This window comes from Mobula hypostoma, chromosome 16, assembly GCF_963921235.1.
Source record: "Mobula hypostoma chromosome 16, sMobHyp1.1, whole genome shotgun sequence".
Lineage (NCBI taxonomy): Eukaryota > Metazoa > Chordata > Chondrichthyes > Myliobatiformes > Myliobatidae > Mobula > Mobula hypostoma.
The window spans coordinates 43,769,924-43,782,666 of NC_086112.1; the positions used below are offsets into that span (position 1 = coordinate 43,769,924).

General features: G+C 35.9%; 1 protein-coding gene across 7 annotated transcripts in view; it reads right to left on the reverse strand.

Moving 5' to 3' along the window:
* agtpbp1 (ATP/GTP binding carboxypeptidase 1) overlaps positions 1-12,743 on the reverse strand; it is a 265,211-nt gene that overhangs the window by 185,973 nt on the left and 66,495 nt on the right. The window lies entirely within an intron of this gene.

Sequence of the window (12,743 nt, forward strand, 5' to 3'; positions counted from 1 at the left end):
ATATGGAAAATTGATGGAGTATTCACTGTTCACAAAAAGAAAGACAAATCCAATCTCATTATCTACAGGTGTTGGAAGATGTCAAAAGCAGTGCTATCATGGGGCACTCACCCACCAACATCAATGCCGCATCTGGGGTTTGCTGGAACCATTCGGTCCAAACACCATCAAAGCTGTGGTCCAAACATTAATAAAGAGCTGAATTCTTGGCATGAGAGAGTAATATCATTTGATAGCAAGGCACTATTTGGCCAAATAAAGCATAAGGCAATCCTGGTAAATTGTAATTGAGCACTAAGTGAAAAATACTCTAATGGCTGCAGTCATACCTTGAGGAAAAGGAGATACTGTAATTATGGTTGTTAGAGGCCCCAGTAAATGAATACAGGAGTTTCGCAGGGTGTTGCCTTGGGCCCAGACAAACTCAGCTGCTTTATTAATTACCTTCCTTCCATGAGAAGTAAAGAAAGTAACAGGAGAAGGTGAATCGAAGACCACGACTGACCCCTAGAAACCAAATCCAGTATCAAATAACCAATGAAGTAAAACTAGATGAGAGGATCCACAACCTCGATCACGTAACACCACTTCGTAGATACAATTTTTTAACAAAAGTTGCTCTATAACACTCATCAACTAATGATGCTAGTACAAAGAAACTTCCAAAGAGTGACCTGATAAAAGTACAGTGAATTCCAGTTAATTGGGACACATTGGGGCCAATACATTTTGGCCCACTGAGCCAAAGTTTCATGGAAATAGTTAAAAGGTATAAAAAAAATAGAAACTGAATAACAAATTATGTATTAAATGAAATACAAAACATATTAGAACACTACCAATAGTGATACAAAACTGATAGTACTATAAAACCGTGTATTAGTTCCTAATAGGTATCGACAAAAGAATTCATCCAGTGTATGCAATGAAAAAGATTAGTGCGGACATTAAGTGTGCTAATAGACTGCCTTCATACAATTGCATGAAATATACGATTGCATCCTCCAAATCTTCATTTTCATTGTAATATTAAAGATGACTGCCAGTGCCTAAATTCTTTTTTGGTTCATAACTTGTTGAAGTAGTGAAATTGTTTCATTTTCATTCCCTGTCATTTCTGCCATCTCCAAGCCTGAATGCTTGAAACCACAGTGAGCAAACAGTTCTGAACTGCCTTACTGCTTATTTCTCACCAACTGTCAGTGACAAAAATCACTGTTTTTTGAACAGTGTGGAAAAAAATTAAGCCTGAGAGTTAAAGGTTAACAAAATCATGAGAATAGCAGGGTAAGAAGGAGATGGAGTCTGTCTACTTGTACTAATTAGGAATAAATCCTGTTAGAAATAAATAACTGATAATGCACAGATGTAATAAGTCCTGTTGAAAATGAAGAACTGATAATACACTGATATAGCGTGTAAGGAGGAACCCTTAGCTCTCAAGGCTATGTTACTAATGACTTACTTTCTTATAATCAGTGGGGAGGAACTATTGGCCTTTAAGACATATGACTAACGGCTTGGTTTCTTCTAATTAATGGGGAGGTTCCTTCAGCCTTCAAGGCTACAGGAGAAACAGTTTGGTTTCTTCTAATTAATGGGGAACTGATTGTGTATGTGGGGACCCTACATCTAACTTTGTATAAGAAATAGAAGCACTCGGAACATTGTTGATAAGGTCTAAACAGGAAGTCTTTATCCCTGAAAACTGCTGAATTGTGTGTATTTTAAGGTATAAAAGAACATGCTTGTGCTTGCCTTAACAGAGTCCTAGCTGGTTCTCCATGATGATGTCATAAAGTAGTTGAACCAAATACCAGGGCCTGTGTCTTTGTATAAGTCTAATTGGCAATGGTAATTTTCTCTGACAAACATAAGCACATGCAATTGATGCTATTTAAAAACTGTTCACTCTAAGCATGGTGTAGCTTCTAACGGAGACAGGGCTACAAATGCACCCGACTGATGCTAGTTAGAACCTGTTCGGCAACAGTCTCCTGCCCAATTAAGTAGCATAGTGTCCCAGATAAACGAGGGGAATCCCGGGAATTTTCTCCATTAGTTTTTGTTCTTTAAGAGTTGTCCGAAATAAGCAGCCGAACCAATTAACCAATGGCCTAATTTACTGAAACCTACTGAATTTAAAATTATGAGAGCCATAGATATGGGAGATAAACCCTTTTCCTGGTGTTGAAATGTCAGCTAAAGGCATAGTTTGAAGGTAAGATTTAAAGATTTAAGAGGCAAGTTTTTTTTTATATATAGAGGATGGCAGGTGCCTGGAACACATTACCAGGAACGAAGGTGAAGGCAATACGACAGCAACATTTAAGAAACGTTTAGACAGACATATGAAAATGAAATGAAGGATATATAGAACATGTGGTGATTAAATTAGCAACATGAACCACACAGATATCGTTAGTAGAAGGCACTGGTCCTGTGCTGTACTATGTTCTATAAAAGGGAACTCTTAATTTTATTCCTAAAACCATGTAATCATTTTTTCTCAAAATAATTCAACTTCATTCCCAGAAGCAAATTTAAACAAAATCAATGTACATTTTTCCCCAATACTATCCACTCACCACCAAACATTTCCAACCATTCCATCCCAAGAAATACAATAGAGTCAAGCATTTTGAAACTAAAATATAGAACAGTAGTGCAATACCGGCCATTCAGCCCACAATGTTCTGCTGACCTTTTAATCTCCTCCAAATTCAGTCTACACCTTCCCTCCCACATTGCCTTTTATTTTTCTTTCTTGCACTTCTCTAAAAGTTTCTTAGATGTCCCAATATTTACCACTATTCCCAGCAGTGTAGTCCATGCACTTAAGATTCTTTTGTGTAAAAAAACCCATCACTGATATCCTCCCTATACATTCCTCCAATCAGCTTAAAATATGCCCTCTCATATTAGCCACTGCTGCCCTGGGAAAAATCTACCAGTTATCCATTCTACCTATGCCTCTTATACACCTCTATCAAGTCACTTCTCATCCTCCTCTGATCAAAAGAGAAAAACAAATGGGGTGACCAGAAATGAACATAGTACTCAAAGTGTGGTCTAGCCAGTTTTATAAAGCTTCAAGATTACCTCACAGCCCGTGAGCTCAATCATTTGTTAACTTAGCTCATAAACATCTCTGGAGCAGTACATTTAATCTATGGGCAAGAAATCTACATAACCAGATCCAAACAGTTTTTCTTGGATTCACAAATGTGTAAAGCAAGGTTGTGATCAATTTTCCAATTTTTGACGAACAATTATATTATGAGTAAGATGTCAAAAGTTATGTGTGTACTAACATTGGGTCAATTTATATAAGAATTGTAGCAGCTTAAATGTGCTACTTGCTATGGCTTTGAGTATCTAGAAATTTTAATTCTCATAACCAAAAAATCTTTAAGCCTGAATTGTATTATATAATTCAGACACATTAAATTTGTCAAAGACCAATTCCTTTCCACATCTGTGTTGCAAGTTTTACTACTTCTTGAAAACTATATATTGAAAGAATATTCCATTCAACATATACTAAAAGAGATGTCACATTCATTAGGAACAATAATATTACATCTGACTGATATCCTCCAAAGGATTTGCCATTGACTATTTTCAGCAGAAAGCAATTTCTTGTAATATCAAGAAATGTCCACACTGTAAGTAACACGTTATCTCTAACCACGTCAGTTTGTATTTATTTACCAGTTTTAAATACAGGATATAAATTTAGTGTTTTGCATATGCGTAGTAGCTACAAAAGAGGTCAGATGAACTTGTATTGTTTTATATGGAATATCAGTGACAGATTGGCAATCTGGCAGAAGTTTATAAAATTATGAGAGACACTGATAGGATAGATAAGAGTCTTTTCCCTCCATATGTCAAATATTTTGCGGGCACAGCTTTAATAGAAAATTTAAATTAGACTTAAAACGAATTGAAAAAAACAGAGTAGCAGGTACTTGAAATCTGCTATAGGGAAGGTAAGAGAAGCAAATATAATTGCAGCATTAAAAAAAATCAATTGGACAGACTCATGCATAGACAGAGATAAGAGGGATAGGAACATGTGCATGCAGATGGGATTAGTCATATTGACATCACAGTCAGTACAGACAAGGTGGGCCAAAGGCCTTATCATTGAGGTGTACTGTTCTACGCTCTAATCAGAGGAACAAATTCCACCAGAAAACTCTTCCAAATTGAAAATTTACATTTTATAGCTGAAGCTCAGAGTTCTGCCACTGAAGTATCTCTGCAAGCCTTCTAGCAAATAGGGTGAGGTGAGTTTTATTTTCTGATACAAACCGATACTTTAGATAGTACTGCTACCAATTTAACTACCCTACCACTGATTTTGCCATGTGGAACCAGGACTCCGGGCCAAACAACCAACCATCATGCACGTTTTGCCCAAAAGGCATCACTTACTCAAATGAAATAACTCTGAACTGAGGCTTCCAAGGGAATATTTATAAGCTCACTGTAGTATGCACTTGGCAACAGGTACCCAGCGGTACCTGCAGCAAAATAGTTCTTCATCTATACTGTACTCCATGTGCTGTGACTTAACCACAAGATAACACAGGTTTAATCCCTTTGCTTGAAATTTAATGATTCGTCATTGGTTGAGGTCAGCAGTATCTGGGCCAGAAAAAAATTACCTAGAATCTCTCCAAATACTGAGGGAGTAACTGTGGAAAGAAGGGAACCAGCAACACAAAATAAATTGGCAATGTGTGCAAGACCAGGAATGGACCGAGAAAAAAGGAAAGCAGGAATGGAAGATAGAAGTCAAAAGAAGCAAAAGGGAATTGGAGAAAGTGATAGATCAATACTGCACAAAAGAAACTCCAGAGCTGCTGAAATAGAAGTTGACAGCAAGAAAACTACTATACTCAAAAGATCCCCCCTTTTCAATTTTGTCTACTGCCCATGCTTGCAAATGATTAGTCCACCTCATTCAATTCCCCTTCCTCTATACTCTGTTTCAATCCTATTTTGAAGAGAAAAGTTGGTTCAAGTGATTTGTTAGCATTGCCACCCAGTGGTATGATAGTAAATTTCAGCTGACAAGTTTGCTTTTGATATCATTCATAAAAATTGTGTGGAGGACTCTCTTGGCGGTGCTAGATGGCGTAGGTCATTTTTGGCTGGGCTCCGGACTTCTTTCAATTTTTCTATCACCCTTCTATTATATATATTAAAGTGTCTTTAATACAGGTTTCCCCCGCCATCTGAAGGTAGAGCGTTACTATGAGACGGTTCGTAAGTTGGAATGTCGTAAAGTGAAGAAGCAATTACCATTTATTTATATGGGAAAAATCTGTGAGCGTTCGCAGACCCAAAAAATAACCTACCAAATCATGCCAAATAACACACAAAACCTAAAATAACAGTAACATAGAGCAAAAGCAGGAAAGATATGATAAATACACAGCCTATATAAAGTAGAAATACTATTCTACTATCATTGCCGCACTGTTCTCCGTAGCAAAATTCTCACACAAGCGCTCTCGGCAGAAACACTCTCTCCAGAAAACTTTAAGCTATGAAGCTGCCAAATCATACCAACTGACACATAAAAATACACAGCCTATATAAAGTAGAAATAATGTATGTACAGCGTAGAATCACTTACCAGAATTGGGAAGACAGCGCCGAGCACACTGATGATGGTGTGTTAGGCTGAATCGTCAGAGTTTGGGGTGGTGCAGTGGTCCCCAACCTCCGGACAGCGAACCGATACCGATCCGCGAAGCATGCAGCGGTCCAGCGGTAACCGGGACGCACCCAGAACATCTTTAAGAAAAAAGCCGAAATAAACAAGCTAATTAATTCGGTGCCGGCACCGCATAAATGTCAGCCCAGATCAGAGGCGACGCAATCGGCAATCGCCTCTGATCTGGGCCGACATTTACATGCCGGGCGGCTCCTAATTAATTAGCATGTTTATTTCGGCTTTTTTCTTAAAGATGTGCTGGGTGCGTCCTGGCTACCTGTGCATTCTCCGCAGCAATGTATCGGTCCGCGGCCCGGGGGTTGGGGTGGTGGGACACTGGGGTGTCATCTCATCGTCTGTTTCCATCAGGGTAGGCAGGTCATCTTCTTTTATGTCTGCCTGCCTCGATGCAAAGGTCGAGGTTTGTCGTCTGCTGTGGTTGATGTGAAAGGCTTGAAAAATGACAGTATGCTTGACTGCTTAAGTCTTGCGCATTTTTCTATCATACAGTTCTTTGTAAGCACTCAAAACATCCTGCAAATATGCCCTAAACCAACGTACCCTTTCAAAATTAAAGTCGTACTTTTCTGCAATAATTGCAGCGAAAATCTCACGCAGTTGTTTCACGTTCAGTTCCTAGACAACTTCACTTTTGCTACTGCATTCGGTTTTGATTGTTATCCTTTCCTCTTCCAATTGCATCAGCTCTTCATCTATCAGTTCTTGGTCATGGGATGCCAAAACCTCTTCAACATCATCTTCGTCAACTTCCACAAGCGAAACTCACTTTGTTCTTACTTCGTTCACCACGATTGAAACGCTTAATTGTGTCTAGTTTTACGCTAAGTGTAACACTCTTATGAGCTCTTTTAGGCTTTTCCGATACCTTAGAACTCATCTTGCTAACGGCTGCTCACAGGCACGTGTTTAAGCATTGCCAGCTAGAATGCAGTTCTGAGGGAGGAGCTTGGCTGCTCAGGGCGCGCGCTGCCTTTTATCGCAGGCTGCTTTTTTTTTGTAACAGTGAAAACACCTTCCGTTAGCGAAAATAAGTAACTAATGTAGGTCTTTCGTAACAGCGAGGTTTCGTAAAGCGGACGCTCGAAAAGCGGGGGACACCTGTACCTTTATATGTTTGAATTTTGAACTTTAATCGACGGATATGTCTAGACTAAGAAAGGCATTAGCCGAAGGCAAAGAAACTGAAAATGGAAACAGGAAGAAGGAAGGTACTTTCGAACAATCTAAACAGCCTCAACTTACTTTGCAAGCTATCTCGAATTTATTGGATGAAAAACTCGACAAGACATTGGAAGCAATGTTGAAGGAGAATCAAAGTAAATTGATAGCACTTGGAAAAGAGAGCAAAATTTCAGAGCTTACTGAAGCGGGGAAACACAGAGATTCCAGAATGAACTCTTTGGAAAAGAAATTAAATTCGACTACAGCACTCATACATTTGGAGCAGCATCTAACTGTGTTTAGCATTCTATCTGTAATGTTTAGACTATGGGTGGTTTTTATTTTATTTTTTATAATCCGAGATTTGCCGTCAGAGAGATGGGGTTGGATGGTTCTTAGTTAGTTTACTGGCTGCCTATTGGCCAGGGTTTGGGGCTTTGCGGGAGAGGGAGGGGATTAGTTTTACTTCAGTCTTTCTCACTTGGGCTGACTTGAAACTACAAAAATGTCTTTATCGTCGTAACTTCTGGTTCCTCTTTAAACTTTTGTTCCTCTTCCTGATTTGTAAGTTTCCTGTGCAATTTGGTTAACCCTTTACTTACCATATGGTTTAATTTAAGGAAAATGGATAATATTATTAACTCTGTTTCATGGAACACGAATGGTTTGAATCATCCAATTAAACGGAAGATGATTTTTAAAGTTTTTCAGAGATTGAATGCTCAGATTATTTTTGGACAGGAGACTCATGTGAGGAAGGAGGATAATCATCTTTTTTTAGATTTTGGAAAAATCAACAGTTTCATTCAAACTCATCGACCAAAGTGAAAAGTGTTTCTATTTTTATAGACTCTTCGATCTCATTTGTTCATTATGATATAATCTCAGACCCATATGATAGATTTCTATTAATTACCGGTTTTCTTTATAACCAAGAAGTAGTTTTGGTTAATGTTTATGCATGAAATATTGATTATCCAGAATTCTTTAAACATTTATTTGTATCTCTTCCTAATTTAAAAGATTATATATTAAAAATGGGAGATGGTTTTAATTGTAGTTTGAATCCTATGGTGGATAGGTCTGCGCCTAATCAGGCACTTCCAAAAATATCTATTTTTATTAATTCCTTTTTAGTCAACTCGGGAATTTTAGACGTTTGGAGATTTTTATACCCTAATGATAAAGAGTTCTCTTTCTTTTCTCATGTATATCATAATTACTCCAGAATTGATTACTTTTTTATTGATTCTCGATTAGTTTCATTTGTCACTACCTGTGAATATGATACAATCGCCATTTCCAACCATGGGCCTTTGAAATTATCAATTAAATTTAGGCATGCAATTTTTAGTACCCGACAATGGCGGTTCAATTCTATTTTCCTTCAAGATTTAAATTTTGATAATTTTATTAAAGAGCAGATTGCATTTTTCTTTTTATCTAATTAAACAGAAGTAATTTTCAGTGGGATATTATGGATACCTTTAAAGCATATACTCGCGGGCAAATTATTTCATACTCTGCTGGAGTGAGTGAAAAAACATATTAAGAGTGAAATACGTACCTTGGCTGATAAGATTAAAGAAATTGATTAAAAAAATTCCATTGCTCCTAATTTGGAGCTTTATAAAGAGAGAGTTGAACTTCAGATGCAACACAGTTTGTTATTAACAGCTCCGATAGAAAATTACTTAAAACGAAGAGTCAATTTTACATACATGGTGATAAATCGGGCAAATTACTGGCTAATCAATTGAAAGCTGCTTTGGCGAAACGTCAGATTAATAAAGTTCATAGACGGAATGGTAAATTGATGATTGATCATGATGAAATTAATAAATCTTTTCAAGAATTTTATACCAATTTATATCAATCAGAATTTCCTGATGATCCTACCATAATGCATGAATTTTTAAGGAAACTAAATATTCCGAAATTACCAGCTGATGAACGTTTAATATTAGATGCATCCATTACTGAAGAGGAAATAAAGAAATCAATTTTTTCGATGAATTCTGGTAAAGCACCTGGCCTGGATGGGTATACCGTTGAATTTTATACATCTTTTTTAGATGTACTTTCTCCCTGGTTATGTAGAATTTTTAAAGATGCCTTATCTATAGGCAAATTACCACAATCCTTTTATGAAGCACCTATCTCATTAATTCCTAAAAAAGATAAAGATCCTACCGAATGTGCATCATATAGACCTATATCACTGTTGAATGTGGATTCTAAAATTTTTTCCAAAATATCAGCAATTAGAATAGAGAAGATACTACCACAAATTGTCTCCGAAGATCAGACAGGATTTATTAAAAATCGTTACTCACATTTTAATGTTAGGATAATGAATATTGTATACGCCACTTCAGTAAAAACTCCAGAATGTGTTATTTCGCTTAACGCCGAGAAGACATTTGATAGATTTGAATGGGAATATTTATTTGATATACTTGAGAAATTTAATTTTATCTCAAAATTTATATCCTGGATTCATTTGATAGATCATACACCTCTGGCTGCTGTGTTTTCCAATAATCAGAGATCCCTGTTTTTTACGCTTTTTCGAGGTACTAGACAGGGCTGTCCTTTAAGCCCTTTACTTTTTGATATTGCCCTGGAGCCCTTGGCAATTGCTATTCGTGACTCACCTGATATATTTGGCATTATTCGTGGGAATGGGACGCATGAAGCATCAATATGCAAATGATCTATTACTATATATCTCTAACCCAGAGAAATCCGTCCCTGCGATAATAACACTATTTGCTCAGTTTACATAAAAGTCAGGACAAAGGGTCTTGGCCTGAAACGTCAACTGCACCTCTTCCTAGAGATGTCGCCTGGCCTGCTGTGTTCACCAGCAACTTTTATGTGTGTTGCTTGAATTTCCAGCATCTGCAGAATTCCTGTTGTTTGCTCAGTTTAGTAGTTTTTCTGGTTATAAATTGAATCTTAATAAGAGTGTGCTTTTCCCATTAAATATGCAAGTTCCAATTTATAGACAATCACCATCTAGATTAGTTACCAATTAATTTACTTATTTGGGTGTTAAAATTACAAAGAAGCACAAGGATCTATTTAAAGTTAATGTTTTCCCCTTAACTGATCATGTTAAACAACTGTTTACTAAATGGTCCCCTTTGTCCTTATCTTTGATTAGTCAAATTAATACTATTAAGATGATTATTTTACCTAAATTTTTGTATCTATTTCACGCGGTATCAATTTTTATCCCTATATCTTTTTTTGATATTATTGATTCTAAAATTTCTTCATATATATATATATATATATATATATATATATGGCAGAATAGAAATCTCAGGTTAAGTAAGAAATATTTACAGAAATCAAAAAACAAGGCGGTTTGGCTTTACCGCATCTTAGATTTTACTACTGGGCAATCAACATTCGATATTTAATGTTTTGGACACAAGAATCGGATGAAGCTCAATGTCCATGATGGATGAACCTTGAATGGGAGTGTGTACAGGGTTTTTCGTTGGCTTCTATTCTAGGAGCTGCACTTCCCTTTGCACTTACTAAATTGAATAAACAAATGATAAATCCAATAATTAAACATACAAAACGAATACGGTTTCAATTTTGTAAATTCTTTGGATTGAACAAATTTATCCTGTCAAGTTCTATTATATCTAATTTTTTCTTCCAACCATCTAGAATTGATCAAGCTTTTCTTTTATGGAAAACAAAGGGAACAACAGGTTTTCATGATTTATTCATGTATGATTGTTTTATGTCTTTTGAACAGTTGAACAGTCTAATAAATATAATTTGCCGAGATCACACTTTTTCAGATACTTACAGATTAGAAACTTTTTGAACACTACTTTATCTACCTTTTCGATATCGCATCAAATTGAAGTTACAGAAAAAATTTAAGGTTTAAACCCCTATCAGAAGAGTTTAATAGTAATTATTTATGATCTGATTATGAAAATACGTCTAATCTGATAAAATTAAGTATGAGTGGGAAAGAGAACTTCAAATATCTTTATCTACAGAGAAATGGGAAAAAATCCTTCAATTAGTATTTCCTCAATGTGTGTCAGCCACACCTTGATACAATTTAAAGTGGTTCATAAGGCTCACATATCCAAGGATAAGTTAGCTTGTTTTTATTGCCACATAAATCCTGTTTGTGATAGATGCAATTCTGAGGTAGCTTCCTTGACACATATGTTCTCGTCTTGTCCTCTTCTAGAAAAATATTGGAAAGATATTTGTATATTATTTCAGTAGTTCTGTGTATTGATGTACAACCTCATTCTATTACTGCAATTTTTGGACTACCAGTGATAGACTCTAGTCGTTTATCCTTGTCAGCTTGGTGTCTAATTGCATTTGTTACATTGATAGCCAGAAGATCCATTTTATTTAAATGGAAAGATTCTAATCCCCTCCCACTACATTTCAATAGTTTTCCCAAATGATAGCATGCCTAAACTTAGAAAAAATTAGGACTGGCACCACTGATCCTTCGGTTAAATTTGAAGAAACTTGGAGGCTATTTATTCAATATTTTCATATGATGTAAGTTGACCCTTCCTGAATCTTTGGTAGTAATTTTTTGTTTGTGTATAGACGAGCAGAGTTAACGACAAATAATAATTTTAGCCGATGTAATATGACAACCCAAGCTTTGTTTGTGTTTTTTTTAAGTTTAGTTTTTCTTTAGTTTAGATGGTTTTCTTTTTTTCTCTTTAGAAAATATCTTTTTCATAGTCAGTTACTTGAGATTGGGAGGCTAAACTATATTTGTTACTTGGAATCTGTGCTTGTACATGTTAACTGTTATTATTATAATCCCGATCTCTATGTATCATTACTATTATTGTTATGTTTAATTTTGAAACTTAATAAAAACACTGAAAAAGAAAGAAATACTGTGTAGAATTTAGAACAGAAAGAATTTATGATAAAGCATAATAAAGCAGTCATAACATTTTCCAGAAAGGAAGTACATAGAAATATGATAAATGGTTGCTCCTTACATTACATAACACTATATTAAATAAATAATTGATTGGTCCTTTTCATGCCATTTTCATCCTAGTTTATACACGTACTGGAGAAATGCACAAGAAAAAGTTTGTAAACAGAATTAAGTACTTGTAACTCCTAAATGAAAAGGTATCAGTGACTTACAAGTCTATCCTAAAACATAAAAGTAGTTCAGCTAGGCAATTAACAAGAAAATCTGAGCAGACACAATACTATTCTCATGTGAAGGATGAAATGAGCCAGAAATTAGCTTACTTGTTGCAGTTCTATGTAATGCAATGTAATCCACTTAGTTTAACAGTTTTTACAAAAATTAAATTGTATCATTGGCTAATAAAACAGGCAAAAATAGTGAAATCTGGTCCTTGCATTACAAAGACCATGTGACAGGTTGATAGGGTCGTTAAAAAAAGCTTTTGGCACGTTGGCTTTCATAAATCAATGTACTGAGTACAGCAGTTGGGATGTTATGTTGAAGTTGTGTAAGACATTGGTGAGGCCTAATTTGGAGTACTGTGTAGAGTTTTGGTCACCTACTGACAGGAAAGTTGTAAACAAGGTTCAAAGAGTGCAGAGAATATTTACAAGGATGTTGCCAGGACTCGAGGACCTGAGTTATAGAAAAAAGTTGAATACATTAGTACTTTATTCCCTAAAACATAAAAGATTGAGGAGAAATTTGATAAAGGTATACAGAATTATGAGGGATATAGATAGCGTAAAAGCAAGCAGGCTTTTTCAACTGAGGTTGGGCAAGCCTAGAACTAGAGATAGGGGTTAAGGGTGAAAGGTG